Here is an 11394-nt window from a genome sequence, read left to right on the forward strand (position 1 = left end):
TATTACATCTCTTATTGAAATACATCGTCATGTACCCACAACAGGGGAATGTTTTGTAACAACTTACGTCAGGTGAAAGCCAGTGGGTGTCATCACATTGGAATTGGTTTGACAACCTCGTGCTTGTGTCGTCTTTTGTAGCTGGGCTGGTGAATCTGATTAGCTGGGAGAAGGGTGGGGGCACTTTGAGGTTGATGGAAGGATTCAAGTTTATGAAATTTGTATAGTTCTCGTGCTGAAAAAGTAGAAGTTCTTGTGAGTTTACAGTTTTATGTATATTTACATATATCTACATATAACAGAAGTCACATTTCGAAAACTTGCCTTATTATTAATTTAACAGAGGACAAGTGTAAACACTTATCAGTAACTAATTTGACAGAATACATATTACAAATGTTAATGTGTTACAATTTAAAACAAGCAATAGCACACAAAAAAGTAATACGCCCCTGCGGACTTACATTAATTTCCATTTTATTACAAATAAAAACTATATATACTTATTAAAAAAATATAAACGTGTAACCTACAATCTTACAAAAAATTAATGCAACAGTAGCAATTCTTGTAAAGCTTACCGTGTTACATATGAAGCAGAAGATGTTCTTGTAAAAAGTATTTTCTAATGAATCGAGTACTAGGTCCACAGTGTTGTTGAACTCACTACACGCCCTCTCGACGTCCACGTCATAAGGGCGGGTTGATAGCGTAACATTACATCTTTCTACAAAGTATCTAAACAAGATATTTTTAAACACATTTAAAACATCAGTAAGAGTGATAGGTGATTTTGTAAAGGTGGTAAGCTCCGGGAAAATAGGAAGGCTTTGCCGTGATGTAGTGAGCTAATATGCTAACCCAAAATTCTCAAATTCGAATCCAAGTTCAAGTACGTAGAACGCCCACAGCCTACCCTGCTCTTTGAAAGTTTTTTGAGCTTAGTTAGAAAAGATATATTCGAACTCAAGTAATTTAGGTGGGCAATCGTGAGCTCTAACATCCATCCGACCTCATAGTCCAGTAGTTCAAATAATAAATTGTTTAAATTGTTATCCGCTACATTTCTCATATCCATAAAGGTTAATTTGATGAACTCGTGTCTATGAACCGAAGTGAGAGAGTTCTCAAATTTGATTTATAACTCAACCTCTCCCTCCTCTCTAAACAACCAAAGCAATGAATAAATACACAGTTCGGTACTTACTTATCTGGGAAACATCCAGCGGATATGACGTTATCTAACTTATGTCGTAAGGCGCAGGTTGGTTCCCGCAGTGAAATGTTAATCACCTCATCATAATCCATCGCTTTTTGCATAATCTGGTAATCTCTGCAGTATACTTCAAAATCTCTAATAGGACGCACCTGTCAGATAAAACCAAATTTATAGGCAGAAAAAAGTGGGTATCGCAACTACATATATTCATTAATTGTACTGCATGTGTAGGTTGGGTGCATACTTAACTTGTTTCCGCCGAAAGTGGCATAAGTGGAGATTTTTATGAAATATGATATAGATAGTAAGTAAAAGTAAGTAAAGATTCCCTTTCAAACCTTAAGGTCTATGGGGCACGTGAAGTAGAATTCACATGTTTCTGTGACCTCAGCTTATGAAGAGATAGAATGGTCAGAACTATGCCCAGCCGCCTTTACTTGCCCTAACGTGAGTTAGGTACCCATCAGAGTTGGGTGGACTCAGGGACGGTGAACTGACTTGAACCCGGATTCGAACTCGAGACTTACGGGTTAGCAGTCCAGCTCTCTACTGCTAGACCCCTCGTCCCATTTTATAAAATATGATATAGATAGTAAATTTTTTAAAAGATTTTTTTTCTACAAAATCAATAGTTGTTAACTGTTGTATTTGTCTTTATTTTTATGAAGCTGTCAATGAGGTTGTAGTTAGGGTTAGGTTTTCAGTTAGCCATTTAGTTGCAAATTTGTATATTCCGGGTAGCGCAGGGTATATGCTGCTAATGAAAACATAAGTCACGGTTATTTTCAGATAGTATTTTACAAAGACAAAACCAGAGCCTGGTCGTGATTAATAGTCTAAAATATTTTTATTAAACATGCACACTTATAATACCCAATATTAGTCAATACACGCAGAACAACATTAAATGTGACTACTAATGCGTCAGAACGTAACATTATATACCTTTTGCAGTTGTTTGATATTGTTATCATTCCCTCCATTTTAGTTACTTTGTATGTCTAGTAATTAAACGCTCTATTTAACAACTACGACATAATATAATTACCTGAGTGTACCCATTGCATTCTATTTACTTTGTATGTCTAGTAATTAAACGCTCTATTTAACAACTACGACATAATATAATTACCTGAGTGTACCCATTGCACTCGGCGCAATACTTGTTGTAGAAAAGATAACCTGTCTCTATGTCAACAACGAAATTGTAAACATCCATAGACATCATCTCTCGTGGGATGTCCGCCTCACACAGCTCTACGACGCTGGCCGGACCGGTGTAATTGTCCGGACAAGACCGGATGGTCAAGACGCGAGTCGATGACCGCTGGGTCTCACAGTGAAGTTTGAATACATCTTTTCTAGGCAAGTACTTGTAATTTCTGAACTTATCAAAACTATCGAGTAAAGTTATCACGGTACCGTTCTCGGTTGTAAAGTTGTAATCACTTCTGGTCAGTTCTGGACAACAAGTGTCGAAAATCTTACAGTAAGGACGAAGACAGGAGCAGTTGAGCTGTACCGGTGCTAGTACCAAATTTCTCCGAAGTTGTGTGTTGCCGTGACACCACTTGGAGTAGAACTGCTGCAAGTAGACGGTCGCAGACATCCGGGTTTTGTTCCAGGCCCAACGAGAGCGATGTTTGTTGAATGTCACAATTATACCATGACAACCCCTGTCTTGGTCGAACGCCAGAATTAAAATACAAACAAGTAGTGGAAAGATTATTTTCATGGCTTGTTTGTTATAACTGTAGTTTTATATACAGAAAACAAATAACGTGCCCAAAGATTTAGATCGTTGGTTTAATGATACGTATTGTGAAATTCACTATAACGTTGAAACATTGCACATACACTCAAAACAAACTGGAAACTGACCTTTAATACTCAAACTAAAGGCTTTTATAAACATGTTCAACATAAACTTTCTTTATGTGCTTTGAATGCAGTCTAGAGTATACAAAATGTATGCTTTGTTTTCTTCTGCTATTGAATAAGCAGACAGTTTGCAATTATGCCAGTAAAAAAAGCACCTTAGCTTTAATGTAACGTGTGTCTTCTGTTTTAATAAATTTATTAATTTGAATGTGCTTAGAGAGTAGTTTAGGATAATAACATAAGGGTAAAAATAAACAAAAATAAACAAAAACAAGCGCCTAATAGATCGTCTGTGTTTATTGAAACACAAACCAGCAATTAACAGTTCTAGTATGAAAACAAACATTTGGAAATGTGATCTACAGGGTCATCTTCAAGATCCAGTCAAAGTTTCTTCCAGCCATCTCTTCGGGGGAAAAACATTAAATACAGTTTAATTTAAAAGCATCTGTAAATATGCGTTAAAAGCGTTTCAAAAAAAAGAGCACATTACATTTTTATTATTCCTTAGTTTTAAAAGAGGGTGGGTACCGGTAAAATATATCGTATTTCTACACGGGAATGCATTAATTTACTGCAGCTTTCTAAAGGTATATAAGAATATCTTTTTCTATAAAATGGTTTCTGACTTCTTGAAAGATTAATCTATTTGCAGGACTAGAGTTCTCAAAGGTTTATATTTGAAGCCCAATAAAGTTTGAATTCTTAATATTCATTCAACTTATTATGTACTCAGTAATACATTTTAAGTGTCGAACTTCAAACGGATTGCATGTTAATTTTCGAATTTTGGTTCCAGTTAAAATGACCGAGGGCAATAAATTTATTGTTTTTAACAGACCCAAAATTTGAACATTCAAATGGTCTCTGTTCTAATAGTTTGTTCACCAACCACAAGTTTTCAATTGAAACACATATTGAAGTGTTCAGTGGAAAAAAAATACTTAAGTGTAACTACAGTTTTAAGAAAAAAGAGTTGAAATTTATTTAAGGGCAGGTTAAACCCCCAAATTGAAATTTAGGTGTTAGGAATTTTTTGAGTGATAAGGAAGTTGTAACTAGCATAGTATATGAAAAAAATGCAAAAAAAAACACTAAAAAGTTATGGTTTTGTGAAAATATTTTCTAAAAAGTGTCATTTTTAGGGTAAAATAGCTCAAAATTAGCTCTCATTGAAATCACAATAACTCAGCTTCTGTTTGTTAGAATAACACAATTCTTTAATATAGTATAATATACGCAATTACAAAAAAGTTGAACTAAAACAATTAGAAAATAATAAAAAATGGATTTTAGCCAAATTTTTTAAATGTGAGACCTAAATTTTTTCCAAAAAGTAGGGAGTAGACTTAGCTTTTTTTTAATAAAATGAGAAGTTTCAAAGATATAGAAATTCTTTTAGTTCACCTTTACAAGCAGTGTTTAGTAAACATGTGTGCAAAATTTCAGCTAAATATCTCAAGTAGTTTTTGAGTTATAGTGATTTAACTGGTACTATTTTGTTGAAAAGTAACATTTTGAGAAAAACGCTAAAAAGTGAAAAATATACTAAATTTGAAAAAAACGAGAAAAAGCGAAAACTATACCAAATAAGTCATTTTTAAAACCTCCCAGTTACATAAATTGCATCTGGGGCCTCTTACTCAGCAATAAGAACATCTATTTTAGTTAGTTTTTAATTTTTATGTTGCTAAATGTTGCTTAATATAGGTCAATTACGTCATTAGTCTCATTAATTAAAAAATTATAAAAAATACTAGCAATACGAAATTTTGCAAAATGATTATACAAAAATGTTCAGAATTGAATGTAGTTTCAGAAACAATAAATTTTCAAAAATCAACATTTCTGACTTAAATATGTATTTTGGGGGGGTTTAACCTGCCCTTAAATGATGTTGAAATATCTAGTATTTTTCAACTGTTTTATTAAAATAATTTACCAGGGTAATTTTCCATATTCAAAGTATAGAGGAATGGTTTTATTTGCAGGTTTAAAATTGATATTTTAAAAAAAAACTAAATTTCAGTACTTTTTACACTGAGCCATTTATATGCAGATGTACCTCTGATGCTAAACTGTAGTAAAATTATTGCTTTAAATTCTCGGGAAAGTAAAACAACACCATACGTCATAAGGTTGTATGTACGTGTAAAACATTTGCATGTATTGGTAGAATAAAAGGCACTAAATAGTAACATTGATAAATGGGATTAGATGTGCAAACTGTATTGTTCATGCAGATGGGCATTGAACTTGTTTTCTTAAACTGGGTTATTTAAAAAAAATAATGCCGACGATATTTTTATTGGAGTCAATATTGTAGGGTGCTCTTTAAAAGTTACGTAAGCGTAATAATTTTCAAAGGATAGCCTGGGCACCATAACGCAGCATGCTGGGGCGAACGCGCACGTGTTTAATTTAATTTGATGAAAGATACCCCATTTTAACCATAGTCTATCGTACACTTTAAAACGAAATTAAGCGTCAAAGCACTGTTGGGAAAGTTCGGGACGCCAAATAGCAACACGCAGATGGACGCGTCTGATTAGATTTAGTAAGTGATAACAGCATAAAAGTGTATCAATAGCCAAACGTTTTTAAAACGCTATAGTCCTCACTGATGAGCACTGGACGCAAACTCAACCCCTCCCCCCCTACCCCACCGGGAAGCTCGAAGACACGGCTGATTCGATAAAGTCAACGATTTTCTTTCGTGAGTAACCTTTTACTGAAAACCGAACATAGGCGTAATAATATTCATACAAAGCAAACACCAGCAAAACTATTAAAAACCACCAACCAAACAACCACAACAAACAGAGCAGTCAAAGTTTATTTAATTAAACAAAGAACAGAACTCGAAAACATACACTTGAAAAGGCTATTTTTAGATTGACTAATTGCATTTTAGGAATAAAAATCAGGTTTTTTTCTAAAAAATACTCTGCCATAGAATTAAAAATCAAAACGACAGACCGTCCTATTCAATATTTGGTTTATTTTGTCTGTAAGTAATAAAAAAGTCGAAATATTATATATATATATATATATATATATATATATATATATATATATATATATATATATATATATATATATATATATATATATATATATATATATATAATTTAAGAACTATACAGCCACTCCTCTCTGATAAAAACAGATTTGTAATTTTATTACATTTAAATTTTTAAATTTTTAATTAATTTTTATTATTATTTATAAACCTAAACCTAAACTTAAACCTAAACATTTTTGCAAATCAGGAGGGGGGGGGGGGGCTTTTTTCTAATTTTGCCACTGACAACCAGAAACTGAAAGGTTAAAAAAAGATTTGCAAATGGTGTCTATCAGGAAGGAATTCATCATTCCAGAGTGCTTAATGTTAGTCTACTAATGACATCATTCAATGAGTGGATAGGGGGAATTAAGGAGAATAAAAGCATCACAAACGTTTATCAGCGACAGGGCACACTTGAGAAATGTTATGTAGCTTTTTTTTTATTTGTTTATAGTCATAATTTCTTTTTCGATGAAAATTGATTAGTATATGTCTGGGAATGGGGAATGGGTGGGATGGAAGGTGTGGACTTTTTAAAATCGTTTTAGCGATGAGAGGCCTAGATTTGAGGTAATGTTCTGGAGAGAACTCACCATCTTTTGATTACATATGTGACTGTGAATATTTAATTTAGTATTTGTATCACAGATGTAAATATTCGATGAATTTTGAAAGTATTACTACTTTTAAAAAATAATGATTGAAAAGTGTGTGAATTAATGAAATAACAAAAGTACAAAAAATTAGTATGTGAGTTGCCGGACACGCTAAACAAAGAATATGAATTGAAATACTTTGCATCATAAAAGTGAGAATTTTTAAAAAATCATGAAATTTTTTTTTTGGTAACCACACTATCTCTTTATTATCCAGCGTAAACAAACATTCTAAATTTCAAATAACCTATGGACCGATAGGTTCGAAAAAAAATCTAAATAGTTTATAAATAGTATGCTATACCGTCAGGCTCACTGTGTGATTGTGTGTTTCTATCAGCTAGAAAGCCCTCTTAGCTACAACTCAGCAGTTAGAAATTCATTTTAAAACGCGACCACAATTTTAAGGCATCAATATCTTCGTATTGATTTGAGATTGATCTAGAAACAAGACTTGTCTTCTCTGCTGTCTGTTTTTTACAATAAAGTACCAAGATCATCTCGATGAGCTGTGTTTGTTGTACATAAGAGAATCATGTAATGTAACAATGTATATAAGACGACATAGGCTTGTTAATTTAATTTCGGAGTATACTTGAACAACAATTGGTTAGTGTAACACAGTACGGTAACAGAGAATGTATCCCACATTTTCAAAATGATTTTATTATCTATATGGTGTCACCCATCTCTTCACATTTTTTTAAAGAAAAGCTAAAAACAAGAATAAGCCTTTGAAATTGTTCAAATGTTTTATTGTTCAATTTCTATTTTTTTTACAGTTAGAAAGCAAAAAAAAAGTTGAAATTCAGAGATAATATCAAATACTTCAGTTCAGCTATCAGGTAAATGAGAAAATCTAGTAAAGTGTTCATGAATGAGGACTACTTGACGGCGATGTGTCCACCCAACTCTAACAGGTGCAAATGGAAATAGTTTGGCCAGACCACAATATCATATCATATACCAAGATGAAGAATCTTTACTTCATCTTCACTATTAATCTTAAGGCCTCTAAACAGAAATTTTCGTTCATATTACCTTGTTTAGAATACTATCCCTATGCAGATACAGCAGAAGCAGGAAAACTCACTTGCCCCAAAGACCGTTTTGTTCAAAAAGGGAGATTTACTAACTACTACTTTGCAAAGTAGTAGTTGATATATCGTAAAAAAAATTACTCGCTACAGAAACGCAGACAAAGAGAAACGTTTTTAGCAGTCTTCAACCAACTAAAAAGGTTTGGGGTTCTGAAATAAAAATCCGGATTTTTAACACACTAGTAAAACCTGTTTTACTCTATGCAGTTGAGATATGGAAAATAACTGCTATAAATAATGAGAAAATACAATCATTTATAAACGCAAAGCCCCAGAAAGATCCTGCGAATTCGATGGCCTAAAACCATCAGAAATGATGTTCTATGGCTACGGACAAATCAACTGCCAGTTGAAGTAGAAATCCTCCAGAGCAAATGGAAATGGATTGACCACACAATCAGGAAGCCTATATCCAGCATAACAAGGCGGCTCTCAACTGGAATCCACAAGGCAGTAGGAGGGGAGGCAGACCAAGTAAGACCTGGAGACATGACCTGGAAGATGACACCAAGAGGATTGGATACACCTGAGAACAGTTGGAGATATTAGCCCAGGACAGAGACGTCTGGAAAGCTCTTGTCAGCGGCCTATGTCCTAGTAGGGACGACAGGCAAACCTAACTTAACCTAACTTTGGAAAGAGGATTAGTAGAAGAGTGAATTAACAACTTTTTAATAATCGATATAGGGTTTGATGTTGACATTTCTTGCACCATAATCAAAAGTTTTCATACCCTTCATGTTTACAATCATTCTAATTCTACTCTATCTGCTCCAGAATCGAGTCACTCTACTTTAACATAAGTCTAATCTGCTATATGTAATTCTGTTACAGAATCTAGCCACTCGTGGAACCTGTAACATGGCGTTGTCTAACTGATGGCCAGTAGAGTCTCATAACACGACGGTTGCAAATACACGCCACAAAGAAGAAAATACCTTGCAAGCCGTTTAGTGTAATTGATAAAAACCTGTCAGATTCAAAAGTTGAAATAATACATTAATTTATAAATTATTACTATTGTTTAGGGTCGGGGTTAATCTAGTGGGGGAGTGCTAGACTTCTAATCCGAGTAATACTTGCGCCCAGCTCTCATGGGTTACTCACGTTAGGGAAAGTAAAGAGGGAGGACTATAGCGCTGACCAGATTATTCCTTCGTATGACCAGGTCACAGAAAGAGGTGACTTAGGGAACTTAGGAATTTTTAAAGTCTACTGATAAGAACATAATTAGCCAAATGTCAAACATTATGTGCAAAAAAACTCGTTCCGCATTTATTTGAGGCAATTTAAAAAAATACAGGTATTGAAACAATTATACCTTTCCTGTTTTATAGCCACAAATAATTAAATTTTAGAAGTATTGAAACATCGTTTATGATTTGGTGTGAAGGTAATACATTTTAGCAATAAAATAATGAATGACTAGAATTTGGTTGTTTTAAATTGAAACGATATTAAATGTTATGAGTTAAAACTTACTGAAGTGGTTTCAATCCCGTGGCTTCTCCAACGATGGCAAACAGCCAGAAAGCTCCGGTCATCAACGACAGCTTCACGTAGACCACAGAGAGTTGTCTATCGCTGCTGCTGAAGTTGTTCTGTTGTGTGACAGATCTGTTGATGGTGTAGATCCTGACGACGGTGGCGATGAAAAAAGCCACATTACAGACGGTGATGAGAGCAAGAGGAGTCACCAGACAGAAACCTTGATTGGAGATTAGAGAGTATGTCTCATTAGTTGTTGTATGTAGTATCGTTGATTCATTTTTCTTTATCTATATCACCGCAGTTTGTTTTATCTGATTTAAATAACAAAACGTTGGACATTATTATAAACATAATCCTACACACAAGAAACGATTTAGAAAAAAAATAATGTTTATTAAAATTCTAAAGCATGTAAACCTTGTAACGGAAACGTAATTGATACTAAGATTTAAACGCCAAACCTAACAGAATACTGGAGTCAATAGAGCAGTTGTTTTCGCCATATCCCAAGTTTTTTCTTTGAGTAAGTATCTGAGACGAAATCACAACAGCAGCTACAGAAACGATGGGTAGAACAAAAGTGACGATTACATTTTTCATCAAAATTCGTCTTTCATCATTCGGTGTTTGGGATATCCGAACCTGCGATGAAAAGACCTGAAGCATTCGAAAGTTGCACATGAAGGTCCAGGAGAAGTTCCACAGCCAGAGAAAGTGAGTGGAAATTCCCAAAGCGATGCAGATGTTTTTATAGCCGGAGCTGAGAATTATAGAAATAATTAGGAATGATTTAGTATGTCACTTAAAAATAATAGCAGTTTTAGAAGATTGTTTCTTGTTGAGAAATAATTGTATTAACTGACTCACTAAGTGTGTAAATATAGTTCTGGACACACTAATCATACTACTCTGATGTGACAAATTAACTCCATTTTATAATTTATTAAATCCTTTAAGCAATTGCAATATTGTTTTTGAACAATAAGACTACACAAACTACTCATTGAATACTGATGCTCTTTATTGACATGTAAAGAAGAGTTATTCTTATTTGTGAAATCTGCTAAAAGTCTACTTTTGTGTGTGCTGTATATTGTATTAAGCTATTTCTAACACATACAATACTACTCAATCTATGTATGTTAAGATAATCTCTCATTGATATTTCTCTAATTCATCCTGTACGTCCTCAATACACATTGAGCGTAACAATCTGAGTTTATCTGTTTCAACGACTTTCTCTAATTCAATATGTGCATATGTAAGTGCAAACCAAAGAGACTTACAAGTAAGAACTGGCCAACAAAGAAGCCTGAGCCAGTAAAAGACTTGTACACAGGAACATGTTGTTTTTGCCTGCACTGTTTCTCAGCTCAGAAAACCGGATGTACGTCACTAAAGACACCAGGAGACACAGCATTGACGCGGAGATGCAAGTAAGAGTCAGTATGTTGGCGTAATAGTTCAGTTCATTTGTAGTTTCCGCCAGAGATGCAAGTTTCTCGTCTAGCAACTCACGACAAACATTCAACACACCATCGCCGTCAATCTCCAACATGTTGATCTCTGATACCTTTGAGAAAATCAACTTGGTGTTTCTCAAATTAACTGTTACTGTCACGGTTGGTGGAACATCGGTGTGGATGTCATCCAAGATATATTCAGACTTGTAAAAGCTTACAAAACTACAAACTAAAATGTTTGTCACTTTTATTAGCGATTCATTGCTAGTTTGCCGATAATTTGCATGCAAACTTAATGCCTCGAATGCGTCCGTTGAGCAATTTTCGAACTTAGACCTACACCATTCATAAAACGACGTGTTGACAAAGTCACCCAACCACAGATATGAAACAAAATGTACATCTTCAACAACTAACGGTTGTCTTAGAAAGTTTTTCACTAAAAATTCTTCAACCTCATCCCGTGATGAATACAATGGCGCAACAAAGACAATATCAACCATGAGGACAAGAGACG

The sequence above is a fragment of the Physella acuta genome, unplaced genomic scaffold (assembly GCF_028476545.2).
Source record: "Physella acuta isolate Inbredline_101_S28 unplaced genomic scaffold, ASM2847654v3 ptg000454l, whole genome shotgun sequence".
NCBI classification, from domain to species: domain Eukaryota; kingdom Metazoa; phylum Mollusca; class Gastropoda; family Physidae; genus Physella; species Physella acuta.